Genomic DNA, 15,842 nt, shown 5'->3' on the forward strand with positions numbered 1-15,842 from the left:
GCCCACTGAAGAACTGAAGGTAGATAAATTGCTAAATGCAAGAGAAAAAACAAGTAAAGGAACAGTGGCAAAAATATACAATTTAATGGTAGAAGATAAGGAATTTATGATCCGAGCAATACGTAACAAATGGAATGGGGTTAAAATATTAAGCACACAAGAAGTAGACGAAATAATTAGGAACATAAATAAAATAAAAACAGAAAAATACAATGAATTAGAAAAAAAGATGGTATTAAGATGGTATAGAACTCCGGAACAACTGTCTTATATGATAAAAGGGAAGAATTCAAAGTGCTGGCATTGTAATAAAGAAAAGGGCACTTATTCACATATGTGGTGGGAGTGTTCTGAATTAAAAAATTTTTGGCTAATGATACAAGGGAAAATCCAGGACTTATTACAGATAACAATACAAATTAATAATGATTTGTTACTTTGGGGAGTGCTGGATCATCCAAGTATAAAAACTGAGTGCCAAGAGTTATTGAAAGTAACAATAAGAGCAGCACATGCTGTGATTGCTAGAGGATGGAGAGACAAATCGAAATAGACGTTAAATAATTGGAATGATTATATGTATGATCAAGTGTTGTTAGATATTACAGGAATTATGACTAACCAAGTAACAAGAATGAATAAACAAAAGGACATTACAAACAGATGGAAAGACTACTTCAACTGGGTGAAAAATGGAGGAGCCAACGATTACATTAAAGAAAAAATACAAAGACTTTACCTGTGGCTGGATCTGCAAGATTAATATAAACATACTGTGGTTGAGGAGGGAGGGTGTGGGTGGTAGGGAGGGAAAAAAATATTGGCAGATGTTAAAAAAGGGAAGTAGTGTTGTTATGAATTATGAATTATGAATGTAAAACCCAATAAAAATGTAAAAAAAAAAGGAAGCAACATTGTTTTTGAGAAGAGCTGCAGAGGGAAACGGAATTATTTGGAAGTTGTTCTTGGGAGCTTTATACAGCTGGGTTTTTTCATCTTAGCATATATTTGATGGGATTATTTTATGATTTCCTTAAAATTATTCTTTTTTAATGTGGGGGGCTTCAGTGGTCAAGTGGAGACAGAAATTTGGGGTCCAAGGGCTGCATGTGGATTGTGGGCCTCAGTTTCCCAGACCTAGTATAAAGACTATTTGTTTTTATTTCAAGTTTAAAGTTTAGTTTCTTCAAGTTTTCAAAGCCTCTTTCATTCTTCTGGAATTAAAGACTTTTTTTAATTTGTAGTGATACATATCATACTAACAAAATGACTCCAAATATTTGAAGTATTTTTGATGACACACATCATAGTTTATATTAACAGAAAGTCAAATGGTTCAAATATTTGATTACAATACAGGTTTGTGCATTAGCTTTTCATCTAAAACTGTCTTGACTTTATTTATTTTCCTTGGTTCAGGAACAATAAGATTTCTGCTATACAGATTTGTTGGCATCAGTAGAAAAAACATACAAATACTGATTGGGTTGGACAATAGGAGATGTGATGCTTAAAGACAATATCCTTTTGAGCATACAAATATGTAGTAGGAACTGAAACCATAATTTAAACTAATATAGCTATGGAACAAGTAAGATTGTTTGCTTGAGAGACCTGGTAAATAACAGTGACAAAAATTACTTATGAGAGCAAGTAACAATCAAATGATTTTTGAAATTATTAAAATTAAACTCAAAATGCTAGACCTATCAATATGTATGTCTGTCCTTTTTCTATAACAGATGTTTGATTATAATGATTTGTTGATGGCCATAGAGGAAAATTCCATTCTTTTCTTCTGCTATTCTGCCATCAGTGCTTCCTGGGAAAAGATTGAAGAGTAATTTTGAATGATTCCATGGGAGGAGAAAGTACATTTTTAGTTTATTTTGAACCTACAATTCTGGAAGTGGAATACCAATACTAGAGACTGCCTCATGCAGTTGAAGTGAGAAATCAATTTCATTTTTTTAAATGCAGATTGAGCCTCCCTTATCTAGAATTCTAAACCCCCAAATATTCTAAAATCTGAAATTGTCCAGATGGGTGGCTGAGGTTGATACCTTTGTGTTCTGATGTTTCAATGCACACAAACCTTGTTTAATGTGTAAAATGATTACAAATATTGCTTAAAATTACAGTAGACAATGCTTGTAATCTGTATATGAAGCATAAATAAATTTCATGTTTACACTGGGGTCCCATTTCCAAGATAGCTCACTGTGTATGCACCTGAAAATACAGATATTCCAAAATGTGAAATACAGTAAGCAAGAATCCAAATAATTTCTAGACCTCAATATTTTGGATAAGGAATACCCAATTTTTTCCGGGAGCATGGTGGTCTCAGTTTTTGGCTGGGACAACTAGCAAGAAAGAAGTCTTAGCCAGTGAGAAATGACTGACCACAAAAGGAAAGCTTCCATTACTGCTCAGGAATTAAAACCTAGAGAGACAATTGATCATAAAGACTGCTGTTCATGGTTATATTTACTTTTTTCTGTTATGCTTGTTACATTGATAGAGTTAGCATAGTATAGTGGTTTGTGTGCTGGATTATGACTCTGGAGACTAGGATTTGAATCCCATGTCAGCCATAGAAACACACTGGGTGAGCTGGACAAGTCCCTTTCTCTCAGCTTGAAGGCACACATCAAAATTAATTTGATGGGTTAGCTGATGTAGCAATAGTTGTAACATAAATCAGCCACTCCTTATTTCCTATTCAAGTTAATATCGATGCACTTGCATGTTTAAGTTTGTGTTCCCAAATGAGCCTAAAGACTAGGGCACTGAAGAACAATTTTGTTGAGTTCACATTCTATTATGGAAATGTCCTTTTTTGAACCTCCTGAGGATGGACCTACTGAAGGTGGACCTACTGAAGCTTTCTTACCAATCCTTGTTTCCACAACAAGCCATTTTTTTTTCAAAATTCATCTATCACAGGGACAGGAAGTGAGGTGAAATCCTCTGAGCAGGAGCACAGACAGCAGAACAAACTCAAAACTCCACAGGAGAGAGAAAGAGAAAAAGTTACACTTAAAAAGGTACCTGTTCCAACGTACAAACAAATTCAACTTAAGAACAAACCTTCAGAACCTATCTTGTTCATAACTTGTGGACTGCCTCTATAATTAAAATGTGTATGATTAAAAAACAAATATGCATAAACATGAATGTAGGGATGTATGTGGACCAGTAGATATGATGCAATGAATTGAATAGTGGACTCCAGAAGAACAGGATTCAAATCCCTGCTCAGTCATGGAAGTCTAATGTGTAGTCTTGAATCAGTCACACTCTCTCAACTTCAGAGGAAAGCAATAGCAAAATCTCTGAACAAATGTTATCAAGAAACCATCTTGATAGATTTGCCATTGTGTCACTGTAAGTTGGAAATGCCCCGAAGGCAAACCAAATCAATTCAAATCAAATCACAACAACAACACAAGTTTCCATATAAGGTAAAATAAATCTCCAATTCAATAGGGAGAAGGAACACTGGTGGGAATCATTTCTGAAAAAACTCAAGAACAATAAAGCAGAAACATATACAAGGTTCAGAAAAAAAAATAAACTACAACCTTCACAGTTCTCCAGCTACTAATGATAACACCTTTAGACAATTTTCCAAACATATGTTCTTTTTTTAAAAAAAAAATTATATCCTCTCAACTCAGATTTTACATTTTCCCACAGATATCACTGGCATCTGGTGGCGGGATGCATATTGCAGTTTCACCATATAGTGTCCTGGTTAAGCATTATATATTTGCCAAAGGAACATACATCTATCTATAAAGGCCCGTAGCCAGGATTTTCATTCGGGGGGGGGGGGGGGGGGGGGGCTGCTGAGTCTGAGTGAGAGAGGATCTACCCTAGCAAACCTTTTGTATCATTATCCCAATACCCCCATGCATATGGGATATATTGAGCATGGTGATCAGATCATGATATGAATAAACATAACAGCTTAAATAATACCAATAAGGCCTTCTCGCAGACCACCCTGAGAATTTCGGGGGGGGGGGGGACTGACGCTCCTCAAGCCCCCCTCCCCCCGGCTACATGCCTGTATCTATAACAATGCATGGATATAGGGTTTGTTTGTTTATTTGCCTTCACCCACTCCTTTACTATTGCTAACCACTGACCTAGAACCCTGCATTTTAACTAGTTGAGAGGAGAAAAAGAGAACCAGAATTGCTTATCATCCAGATCAAAACATTCAAATTCTTTGATGTTCTCACTTAGCAGTTCCATATAGATATTGAACAGCAGGGGGCTGACAGAAAACTTTGTGTATCTTCAAAACATAAATGCCACAGGGTCAAAAAGAATACCCACAACATTTTGAGGAAATAGCCAAACAAGCTGAAGAAGAATCATCACAATGTGGTTTCACCCACAACAAACTCTATTCTAGAAGGGCACTTAGGTTAATGATATCAAAAGCCAGTGAGAGGTCAAGGAGAATCAACAGGATTCTACTCCCCATCTAAACAGGTGTTTCCTACAAATGTCATTAAGAATGACATCTACTAAGAACTATACCAGAAAAGGAATAGCTTCCAGGAGCAGACCACACTTGGAATACTGTGTCCAATTCTAAGCTCTGCAATTTAAGGGAGGTGTTGACAAGCTGGAATGTGTCCGGAGAAGCCACGTGAGGGGAAGTCATAGGGAGGAGGGAGCAAACTTGCTTTCTGCTGCCCTGGAGACTAGAATGTAGAACAATGGCTTCAAACTACAGGAAAGGAGATTCCACCTGAACATTAGGAAGAACTTCCTCACTGTGAAAGCTGTTTAGCCTGCCCTGGAGTGTAGTGGGGGCTCCTTTTTTGCAGACTTTTAAGCAGACTCTGGATGGTCATCTGTTGGGGGTGCTTTGAAAGCAATTTACCTGCTTCTTGGCAGTGGGTTGGATTGGATGGCCATGAGATCTCTTCCAACTTTATGATTCTAATATTCTATGATTTTATGATTAAAGAAAGATGGAGAAATCTATATTCTGTCAAGGCCATATCTTTTGATAGTATGTTGTTGTGTCAGGACTGGGCCTATTAACAAATGTAACACCTTGGTTTTCTCACTTCTGTGTAAGAATACAAGTGTCTTAGTGCAATTTCAATTACTATTTGCACTTTCAGACTTCTCTAGGGAAAAATCAGATCTGAAAAAGTATATTTTCCCCCTGCACAGATACAGTTTCCCACTTTAAAACATTGCTTTTTGAACAGAAAAAAACATGCATTCATGCACCACATACCTTTTTCTGAAAGCAGGCTCAAAGTTTGAAAAACATCACATTTGCTCTCATTTTCTTAGGTGGCTACTCTATAGAGTCATACCTTTTGTGTTGAAGTGTGAACATCACCAAGTTTTTATATTCCTAAGTCAAAGTGAAAAGGGAATTGTATTATTTCTTCTTCTCCACTCATTCCTACACAGAATAAGGGGAGGGGCAGATTCCCTTGCTAGAAATTTGAATCACCTAAGAATTCTGTAATCAGGATGAGGACTATATGCAGCCCCAGCTCTGCAGGCCGCTTATGATTTCATTTCATTTCAAACTCTCAAAAAGATGTGTAAGAGGGCAGTTTTGTTGCATTTCTTCCATCCTGAGGCATACACAGGTCTTGAAAAGAAGAATGACATTTTGAAATATGTATACACTAAAAGAAGTTGATCTTCTGGCAGTCCTTCATTTAGAACAGAGGTTCTCAAACTTTTTAAAGCAGAGGACTGGTTTTGGTTCCTCAAACTGTAGGACGACCAGACTATAGTTTGAAAAAAAAATGAACAAATTCTGATGCAAACTGCATATATCTTATTTGTAGTGCAAAAAAAAAAAACCCATGAAAGAACAATTCAGTATTTAAAATGAAGAACAATTTTAACCAATACAAACTTAACAGTATTTCAATCAGAAGTGGAAACCTGATTTTGGCTGATGAGATAGTCAGGTTAATTAAGATTTGTTGTTGTGCACCTTCAAGTCATTTCAGATTTAGGGCAACCCTAAGTCTAAAGTTTAGAGCGTGTGTGGATAAATGACCTTGGAGGGCCACATCCAGCCTGTGGGCCTTAGTTTGGGAACCCCTGGTCTAAAAGAAGGTACTCTGTAGAAGAGGACACGTGGTCGCACTTGTTCTGAGGCATGTAAGGAAAGCCAAACACTTGAAGCATAAAAACATTTATCATCATCATTCTTTTATGGTAATTCATGAAAAACATAATAGCACAACAGAGGCTGGGAATGCCTTAATTATGTGTTCCTTCATGGCAGGGGTTGGACTGAATAGCCCTTGGGGTCTCTTTTAATTCTATGACTCTATGAACAGGTTGCAATTATGATCAACTCTGGGACTGTGGCACATCAAGGAAGGGGTTTAGTCCGTACACCATGCTAGCTTCTGGGATTAAACTGACTCCAAGTGTGCCCCCCCAAAAAATATTTGTAACATTTCAAGATGGTAGGGAGCAGCTTTAAAATTGTGCAGTAGAAATAGTTCAACCTCGCCACCTCCACCACTGCCACCAAATTGTCCCATTTCCCAGCACCAGTTATAATTGAATAACTAGTCATATTGTGTTTTTCCCTGGCTGTAAATGTTGTACTTATGTAAGGACATCCAATTACAAATGCCATAGTTGCTCCTCAGAGATACTGATTCTATTAGCACTTCAAATAAATAAATTTACCTGGAATCTATATATGTGTTGACACTCATACAACTGCAGAGCCAAGCTCTTTTCGAAGGCAAAGCACAATTCATCTAATTCCTCATATTTCCTAGAAAGGAAGTCAAAATATGAACACAGCTTTCATTATTTACTTTTTTTGACTTGTTTTAAATGTTGTACTCCTGTAGAGACATCCAGTAATATTTTATATATTTTCTACCAAGATACTGACATTATTGGCAGTCCAAGTATGTAAACTTACCTAGAATCTATGGCTGAGGAGATCTGTGCAATATGTTGGGCTCTTTTTGAAGTCAAAGTGCAATTCATCTATTCTTACAAACACAACTTTATTACTTATTGTTTTCTGACTTATTTTAAATGGTGCCTACATTTAATCCTTGGCTTTTGGCTACTATTCTGCTGGATGAATAAAAAAGGAGAGAACCATCGCCAGCTAATACTCAAGGATTTTATTTTCTACCTGTTGAACAATAGATATGTTTATTTGCTGCTTAAGCTCTGGCTGGCTTACTGTATTTCCGTGGGTTTTCTACAATTTTGCAGATGTTCCTAATTGCTATGAGGAAACATGAGACATAATTCCATTTCTGTGCAAGCACAGCTCTGTTTCTCTCCCGAGTAGGAATCTGCTGATCCCATGAAATTATTTTTGTATGCTTTGTGTACTTCAGTTCCTTAAGGGCTGAGATAATATCACTAAACACATTTCACTTCATTCTTGACTGTTGTGTTATGTAGATTTTTCCCCAAATGGAAAATATCATAATGTGTTTAAGCTGGGTATCAGTGTACTCCAGTAATTATACAAATCCCATTCACAGGTTATCACTTGGGGCATCTATGCAATGGGGATGGGTATGTTTTCTTCTGAGAATTAAAAGAAAACTACTTGACAGCTCATTCTGTGGTCTAGTAGTGACAAGTCATTACAAATCAGCTGAACAATTTCATGGAGTTGAACCATATTATGTTATTCACAGTTTAATCCAAACACTTATCACATTTCATTAATATTATTCACACCTATTCATAGAGTATCCATAAACTCAAAGGAAAAACACATTACTGTCCATAATCTGCTTTAGGTATGGATTCTCCTTACAATAGAGATTTAGAATAGAGCTCTTTAAGATATGGTTGGCCTTAAATGAATGTGTCTCCTTCCATCGCAAACATACCTTCAGATATACCAGGGCCTGGATTTCAACAAGAGATGGAAATGTACCAGACATGCACTAATGCCCTTTAGTCTGTAAATGTCTTCCCAAATATACGTGATTTGTGCAGTCATATAAGAATATTTAGGATTTTACATTTATTTAAATGGCTCACTGATTCTAATGACCATGTCTAAGCAAGTGCTCAACACTGCTCTCTTCCTGAAAACCTAGCTTTGGCTGGAGCATGCTCTGACATTTTCTCTTGGCCCCATGCAAGCCCTTGTGAGTGGGGAGATGAAAGCCTAACATCTCAGGAGAAATAACAGTCTAGTACAAGTCGGAGTTTCAGGGTTAAATTTTTTAACTGAAAGCTGAAGCTGTAAGGCAAATACACAGTAGCAGTCAGGTTAATTTCAAGAACCTTCCTTTTTACAGGATGGATGTCAGCACAACAAATTGAACTTATTATGCAGACAGATTCAGGGCTTTATTACAGGAACCTGCCATTCCACACCAGTCACACTACTATAGCTAGTGGATACATATGTCAGCATGAGTTAGGATCAACAGTCACAACAACCCTGCTAATTAGGCATGTACCACCACCTTAATGCAGTACTTTGATGGAAAGTTCCAAGGCAAGTAGATCTATACAGCCAAACATAAGCAGAGTCCTTTACCCACAACTTACCAATTAGAAGGGTAACATACGGTTCAGCTCCTGAAGCTTATATCTTAACACTGGAACTTTCCGTATCATCCAAAAAATACTTTGAAGACTTTATTTCAGTTTGTTCAGTTTTACACAGTCTATTTCAGGTTTCAGGATACTCACGAACACATAGCTCATGATGCATGAGCTCATCCTCCTTAGAGGTCAACATGACAACAGGTCCTCCTTTATGGAGAAGAGAAGAGGAAGAAAGCAAGCACATGTCTTCCACTCTGTATATACAACATGACCATAACTCAGCTTTTCAGCCAGTCCCACCACTTATGAGTTAACCTTTCAGTGGATTTCAATGACCACATATTCAGAAAGAAGATTTTTTCATGCACACAGTAAAACACATGGAGTTACATGCAAAGCATTTCTAACTAACTAACTGAGAACATATTGGGATGAGCACCTTCGAGATTGTACCTATTTCAATTTATACAGTTACACTGATTCAACTATCCATGGGCGCATGATCATACTTCCACATACCTTTGTAACCCTACCTCACCTCACTTCCACTGCTTCATAATTTGTTGATTTTAAAGCAATTTCTCCATTCTAGGAAAACAAAAAGAAAGGCAAGTATAACTGTAAAATATAAAACAGAAAACTGACAGCTCAGGAATCGTGTTTGGGATGGGGAGAGAGGAGACTTGTGCTCCTTCACATCACTTTACATTTGACATGCCTGCACACAGAAACAAAATGGACTCATCACATAAATGTAAGTGCGGCATAATTGTTGAATTGTGAACTATTGTGGGGGAGGGGGGCTGTCAAGGGATAAGTTGATCATACTGAGGTATAAATATTCAATAGTATTCCTGTACCTTTGTATTTTGTGAAGTGAATAATAAAAATAAAAATAAAAAAGAGATGGGCTGATCATGGGAAGGAGGCAGTGACATGTGTATGGCTTCATGTGATAGGAACTGTCACCTGGTTTGTCTACCCTTTCAATAAAGTCCTAATGCACTCTGTGTGCATCAAAGAGTAAAATACACTCATCAAGGAGAAGGGAAATTTGCTTTGTAATTCCTTATATATTTCCCCAATAATTCATTTCTCTTTCTATTTTCCAGCTAATGATTCTATCTACCCTGTTTCCCCTAAAATAAGACATCCCCAGAAAATAAGACCTAGTAGAAGTTTTGCTGAATTGCTAAATATAAGGCCTCCCCCGAAAGTAAGACCTAGCAAAGTTTTTGTTTGGAAACATGCCCGCCGAACAGAACACCAGAGCATGCAGGATTGGTAAATGTATGTACCATAAAGTGTTGTACATGGAAATATTGATAGTAACAAGAAATTCTTGATAGGATTCACAGTTTGTCTGGTTATGCTGGTTTATGATGACAACTACTGTACAGTATATAATAAAGATTCATTTTTTTGTTCAACAATGTGAATTTTTCTTTATGAAAAAATAAGACATCCCCTGAAAATAGAGCATCTTTGGGAGTAAAAATTAATATAAGACACTGTCTTATTTTCGTGGAAACACGGTATCTATCTATCTATCTATTTATCTAATGGGGCATCGATTGCTTCTTTCTTTTTCATTTCCTGTATTCTTTGAGATAAGCCTAACCACACTATCTAGTTTTTTAATCCGCCTTTGCCCTTTATCTTATCCCAGGATGTGATGTGCAATCCATCACTGGATGTCTTTAAACTGAGGTTGGGTGAACATCTTCAGACATGCTCTATCTGTATATTTCTGTGAATGGGAAGGGTTGGACTAGATACCCTGTGATATATATTCTGGTTATATAATTCTATGCACCTTATCAAGATATCCTGGAGTGGTGTAGTTCAGTGGACTGACTACAGTTCCTTTACAGAGAATGCTCAGTATTTCATCAGCCTAAAAATCCCAGCATTATATATGATGAAACCATGGAAGATAAAAGTGTTATCAGACTGCTATAACTGCTGAGTATTCTTAAGTATTCTGGCTAATTTGTTTTCCAGGGTCCCAGACAGAGGTTGTTGCAATTATGCTAAATATCAGAGTCATAGTTCACAAGGAAAATGCCAGACTTCATGTAACAAAGCAAACATCAATGTTCTAAACTCAAAGTACGAGGTTCAAAACAATACATAAGGTTGTAGTCTAAGTTCAGTCACTGAAGTCAAAGCACAAAATCCAAACAATAACAAATAAGGATAGTCCAAAACTGTAGTCTAAGTTCAATTAATGGGGTCAAAGCTGGAGAATTACAAGAGCAGATCTAAGATAAACAATAACCCAAGTCCAAAAAAACCAAGTGTCCAGGAGTAGCAGCATCTAGGTTCAGTCAAAGAACAACAATGTTGACTGCTACAAGCCTTCAGACTGAGCCGTCTTATCCTAAGATCTTAGCTGTTGCTTCTTGAATTCTCATTTCTCTGCTAATCTTGTGGACCTGCAAGATTCTGCACACTCTCTTCTGCATTCTAAAATTGGAATCTGACTGATTCTTCTATATTTGTCTCAGCTTGCTCAGACTGCTGAGGATTAGCTCTCTCTGCTGAAGGCTTATCATCAAGAAAGACTGAACTAAACTGGGGAAACTAGTGGGAGCTGCTGACCTTTATCTTCCCCAACTGACTTTCCAGCCACTGTTGGAGCTAGCTATGGCAGAGGTTGTCCTTTTTACACAGTGTGTGTGAAATGTCTGTTTAAGAAAGAAGCAGCTTATCTAATTGTTAGGCATGTGTGATCAATAAAAAAAATGATTCAACACTCATAACAAAATTAGGTGTGCCGGCGAGTCATTTCTAAAGTGTTTCTAAAATATTGTAAGTGTCCATTTCGTTACTATAATGAGAGTAACAAATTTTTTGTTACTATTTTGTTAAGTAATTGTGTTGGGGAGCTTCCGGGGCTCTTTTTTCACTCATTTTTAGAGCTATTGGGGTGAAACTTGCCATAATGGTAGAACATATGTAACACAGCCCCCCCCCCCAAATATTCAGAACATTTCATTTCTATTGATTTTGGAGGAATATTTTAGGTTTTTACAAAATAAAAATCAAAACAAACTACAAGAACCATGTCCTTGATTTTTCCTACAATTACATAACATAACCAGAGCATCAGTCCACCCACCCCCCAAGTTTCAGAAAGATTAGCACATTTTGGGGAGAATTTTAAAATTTTTGTCAAAAGATTAAATCTTTTTTAGCTGCTATAGCTGGCTGGAGTGGAGTGGGGTGGGGTGGGGTCCACACTTGGAGGACAAGACACATTGTCTACTGCAAGCAAGCCCATCAAGTGTCAGAATGTTTGGGTCATCCACCGACTTTTAGTAAATTCTCAATGTTTCTAGGAATAAAATCTCCTTTAAAGGAATCCCAAAGGTATCCTCACAGAACCACTGTGAAAATGGGAAAATAAATACATTTTTATCTGAAAACAACAAATGTGGTCCACAGAGTTATGCCAATAGAGAGGTATTTCCTAGGAATCTGCAGGTCCACTAGCTGAACTATGGCTATAACTTATTTTCTCCACCTACAACTTGAGGCAGCACACCAGTACTATATGTCACGTGTTTCCAGGTATTCCACCAGGTATTCCACCAGGTATTCCACCTCTACTTCAGGACCCACAAGATGAATACAGAAGACCCTGTAAAACTAGATCTCCCAGAAATCCATAGCATTTTGAGTCAGGCAATTAAAGTAGTGTCACGGTCAAGCTAAATGACAGTGGCTTTGCAAACCTTTGAGCAGCAGTGAGGCGCTTGGCAGGTCCCGGTTCCTGCCCTTGCATCTCCACCTCCTGCTCTGGAAGGGCTTCCTTCTGTCTGTCCTAAGGCAAGGAACAGAAAAAGCAGGAGGTTAGGCAGCCAATATCCCAAACTTTCTTATGGTTTGATGTGTTACTTTCTGTGCAGCCCAAACGTTTTCAGTGCCAGGAAAAAAATGCTTATTCTTTCTTACCGGAAAGGTATTATTTAAAAACAGATGGAGACCTCCATTTCAGAACAAGGTCTCCCAAAACACAGGGAATCTTTATAGTTTGTCTCTCCCCAAAAGGATTTTGGACTTAGTGGCAACCAACACACACAACACAGGCACAGACAGTAACCCCAGAAGAGCCCTAGAAGATAGTGATACTCTCAAAATGAACCAAAAAAGAATTGTGCCTTCCTAAAAAAAAACCTTTGGAAACGAAGGGCTGTGAAGGCTTACCTAAGTTTTGGAAAGTGTGCCCACAGCCGTGATTAATGGTAGATATACAGGCATCCCTCTGGCTCTTCGTTTATGTGTGTGTTGGGCCTCGGAAATTGAGGATTTGCCTCACTATTTGTTTTCCTGCCCTCTGTATTCGGAGCCAAGAACTAAACTTCTGGGACCTATTCTTTATCCCCTCCTAATAAATATGGTGTCAGAAAGGATTTTCTACCTTCTCTCTGACACTAACCCTATGGTTACTCATAAGGTGGCCCTTTTTGCCCTAGCAGCACAGAGAATCTGTGCAAGACTAATCTCCGATATCACAGTTGACTGTGCTGGGGATGCTTTTAACTAATAGTGGTTGTTTATATCTAAGGTCTTCCCTGCTTAAGTTTTAATAATGCTGTACTTACTTGGTTTTATCTTGTTTTTAATTATGTTGGTGCTAATCCATGAACTATGTAGTATTTGAAGGGCATATCCTGACATTGATATTTGCAGCATTTTAATGTTTTCATGATTTATATAGGGTTTTAATGGCATGTTTTATATTGTATTTGATGGTCTGGCTTTTGTGTATTTGTTTGCTTGTCTTGCATGCGAAAGACCTATGGTCTAAGCATTAAATAAATTTGGATTTATTCCTCTCTTTGAGGACTGAATCTCAGAAAGCAAAATTTTAAAAAAAAACTTGTATGGTTGTGTCAGTCACTAGAAGAGATACCCTTAAAATGCTGGGGGGGGGGGGAGATGAAAAGCAAAAGCTGCACACCCATCCCCTGAAAGAAGCAAACAGTAAAGCCTCAGCTTTAAGCTATTGCTGACACACTCTCTCTCTCTTCCCCCCCCCCTCTCCCCGGTGCTAGTAGCACCCTAGTGCCTGCCTGCAACTAACTGAACCTGGCATGGTGCAGAGCTGTTTTAACTTTCCCTTCCTGATCGCAAATGGATTCTGTGGTGTGACATTCAGGAATTTAAAGAGCAATGCCTTCTCTCCCTCTCTCCTTCAACCCTGATTGGCTGAGAGGCATGGCTGGCTTCCCTTCCCGGTAGTGCTTGGTTGCTCTCTAAATTAAAACTGCATAATAGAGAGTTACAGCATTTATGTAACTTACCCAAAAATACCAGGAAAAAGTTTTGATTCTTAATGTTTTGGTGTGGGCAACACCTGCACGTTGGATATCATGTTGTATGCACAGATCAAATGAATTAGATATGACTTACAGAGAAGAATTGAAATGTTGCACATCCCTAATAATTATGGTATACTATAGCTATCTTAGTCACTAAGTAATTGGTTTATTTCCAGATAAGCAAAGGATTGATGATTAGATTTTGATTAGGTTTATGAAGCAGTGGGATATAAGCTAAGGACTAGGGAACCCAATTTAGTATAAAGAGTGAAGATTTTCAGATAGTTCTAGACCAGAGGTTTTATAAGGTCAGTGTCATGAGGCATAAAGGAAGTCTTTCAACTGAGAGAGAAGTATGTGGAAGTGTTACTTAAAGTGCGATATCTTATAGGAACATGGTTTAGACTGGATGAACTTTCTCCATGGTTTTCTCCATGGATGTCAAATGAACTATATTGCCTTTTTCACACTATGAAGCAGCAAGTTAAGGAGGCTATCCTTCTTTTTTCAGTGTGATTGAATGTGATCTAAAGCCTCATCTACAGTTATGATTTAATACAGTTCAAAGCTATTTTCAAGTTGTGGTGGCAATACTGAAATTAGGGTGCATCTTACAATTGATTGCATCTTGCAATTGAAGAAATATCATAGATACCTGTGTGAAATAAAAAAATCTTGCCTATAAAACACCTTTTATGTTACATATGCCAGCTCACTTGAAATGTATGGGTGGATAAGGGTTAAAATTCCCATATCTTGTGGGAAAAAATGGGGAAAGTCTCTTGGGAAGAGGCAGAAGTAGCCAAAGGGGTATCCATTCCAATCACTGATTAATAATGTGCAAAGGAAGGGGGGAGCTAATTGTAGTGGCACCACTAAAAGGTTAATTAAAATACATCTTTAATGGATCAGGAGGCAAAACAGAGGAGAGATGAGGGTGGGGGGATTTAAGGGGAAACTAATCTATATATATATAAAACAACAACAGACATAGTCATCCAGTCTGCGCTTTTACAACAAGAAAACATAAAATTACTATTTGGGAGGGAGAAGGACAATGGCGGAGGAGGCGGCATTGCTGCTCGGCCCAGTTGATGGAGGCATACGAGTCCTCAATTGCCCAGGCTGGAATGAGAGTATGGAGGAGGAGGGACCAGTGGAGGAAGGAGGATGACGACAGGCGGAGGTGGCTCTCTTGCTCCGTGCTGAGAGCTGGGCCAGCCAATGGAGCACTCACATGGGGGAACTTTTCCACTGCGAGGCCAGGCCAGGGCACCGACTGCTCTCCTCCTCCCTCCCTCTGGCTTCTACTGGAGCCAGGCGGCGAATGAGGCCCAGCTATGGAGTCAGGAGCCCCTTGAGAAACTGCACAAGGGAAAAAAACACCCATGCAAAAAGGCAAGAGCTGGTCATCCAAGGTATGACCTCCAATAAAAAAAACCTAAACAAATACATAGGAATGAATAGCCTTGCAGCTTCAAAGCCTGCCTACTTCTCATTACTTTATTTTCCATGCCGCAGCAACACATGGCTGTGCAAAGCTAGTTGATCTACATTGAAGTACAAACTGAACATGTAACTAAGTCACAAAACTGTTGTCCTCTATATTGATTTATAGAATGTCAAAGTTGGTACTGTAATGCATTGTTATCTGTATGATTTTCAGAAATAAAAACATTTAAAAAAACACATCTTGGGTCAGCTAATTTCCCGCCTAACATCTCTTCCTTTCAGTATGTTCTCCTGAATACATGAGTTATGAATTTGCATAGGCTCTTAACTTGTTGGTTTAGGGATTACAGATAAATGAATCCAAATGCATTTCTGCAGTGAAATTTGTGATTTCATTGGAATTTTGTGATATTGTTCTGAAGCCAAAAAGCTGCAGACATTTTTGCTCTAGAACATTTTTTTACTTGAAGGATATTAATGTTCATATTTAAAAAT

The 15,842-nt window shown here is 38.0% G+C and overlaps 1 long non-coding RNA gene across 1 annotated transcript; it reads right to left on the reverse strand.

The window, feature by feature from the left end:
* Positions 1 to 3,859: 3,859 nt before the first annotated feature.
* LOC134297484 (uncharacterized) lies at positions 3,860 to 12,679 on the reverse strand. Its single transcript, XR_010004244.1, has 5 exons — positions 12,306 to 12,679; positions 8,566 to 9,153; positions 6,709 to 6,799; positions 5,498 to 5,641; positions 3,860 to 5,395 (listed from the first exon to the last, which is right to left on the reverse strand). It is a non-coding gene; the product is annotated as an uncharacterized LOC134297484 (long non-coding RNA).
* Between the last annotated feature and the right edge of the window lie 3,163 nt (positions 12,680 to 15,842).

This window comes from Anolis carolinensis, chromosome 1 (genome assembly GCF_035594765.1).
Source record: "Anolis carolinensis isolate JA03-04 chromosome 1, rAnoCar3.1.pri, whole genome shotgun sequence".
Taxonomy (NCBI): domain Eukaryota; kingdom Metazoa; phylum Chordata; class Lepidosauria; order Squamata; family Dactyloidae; genus Anolis; species Anolis carolinensis.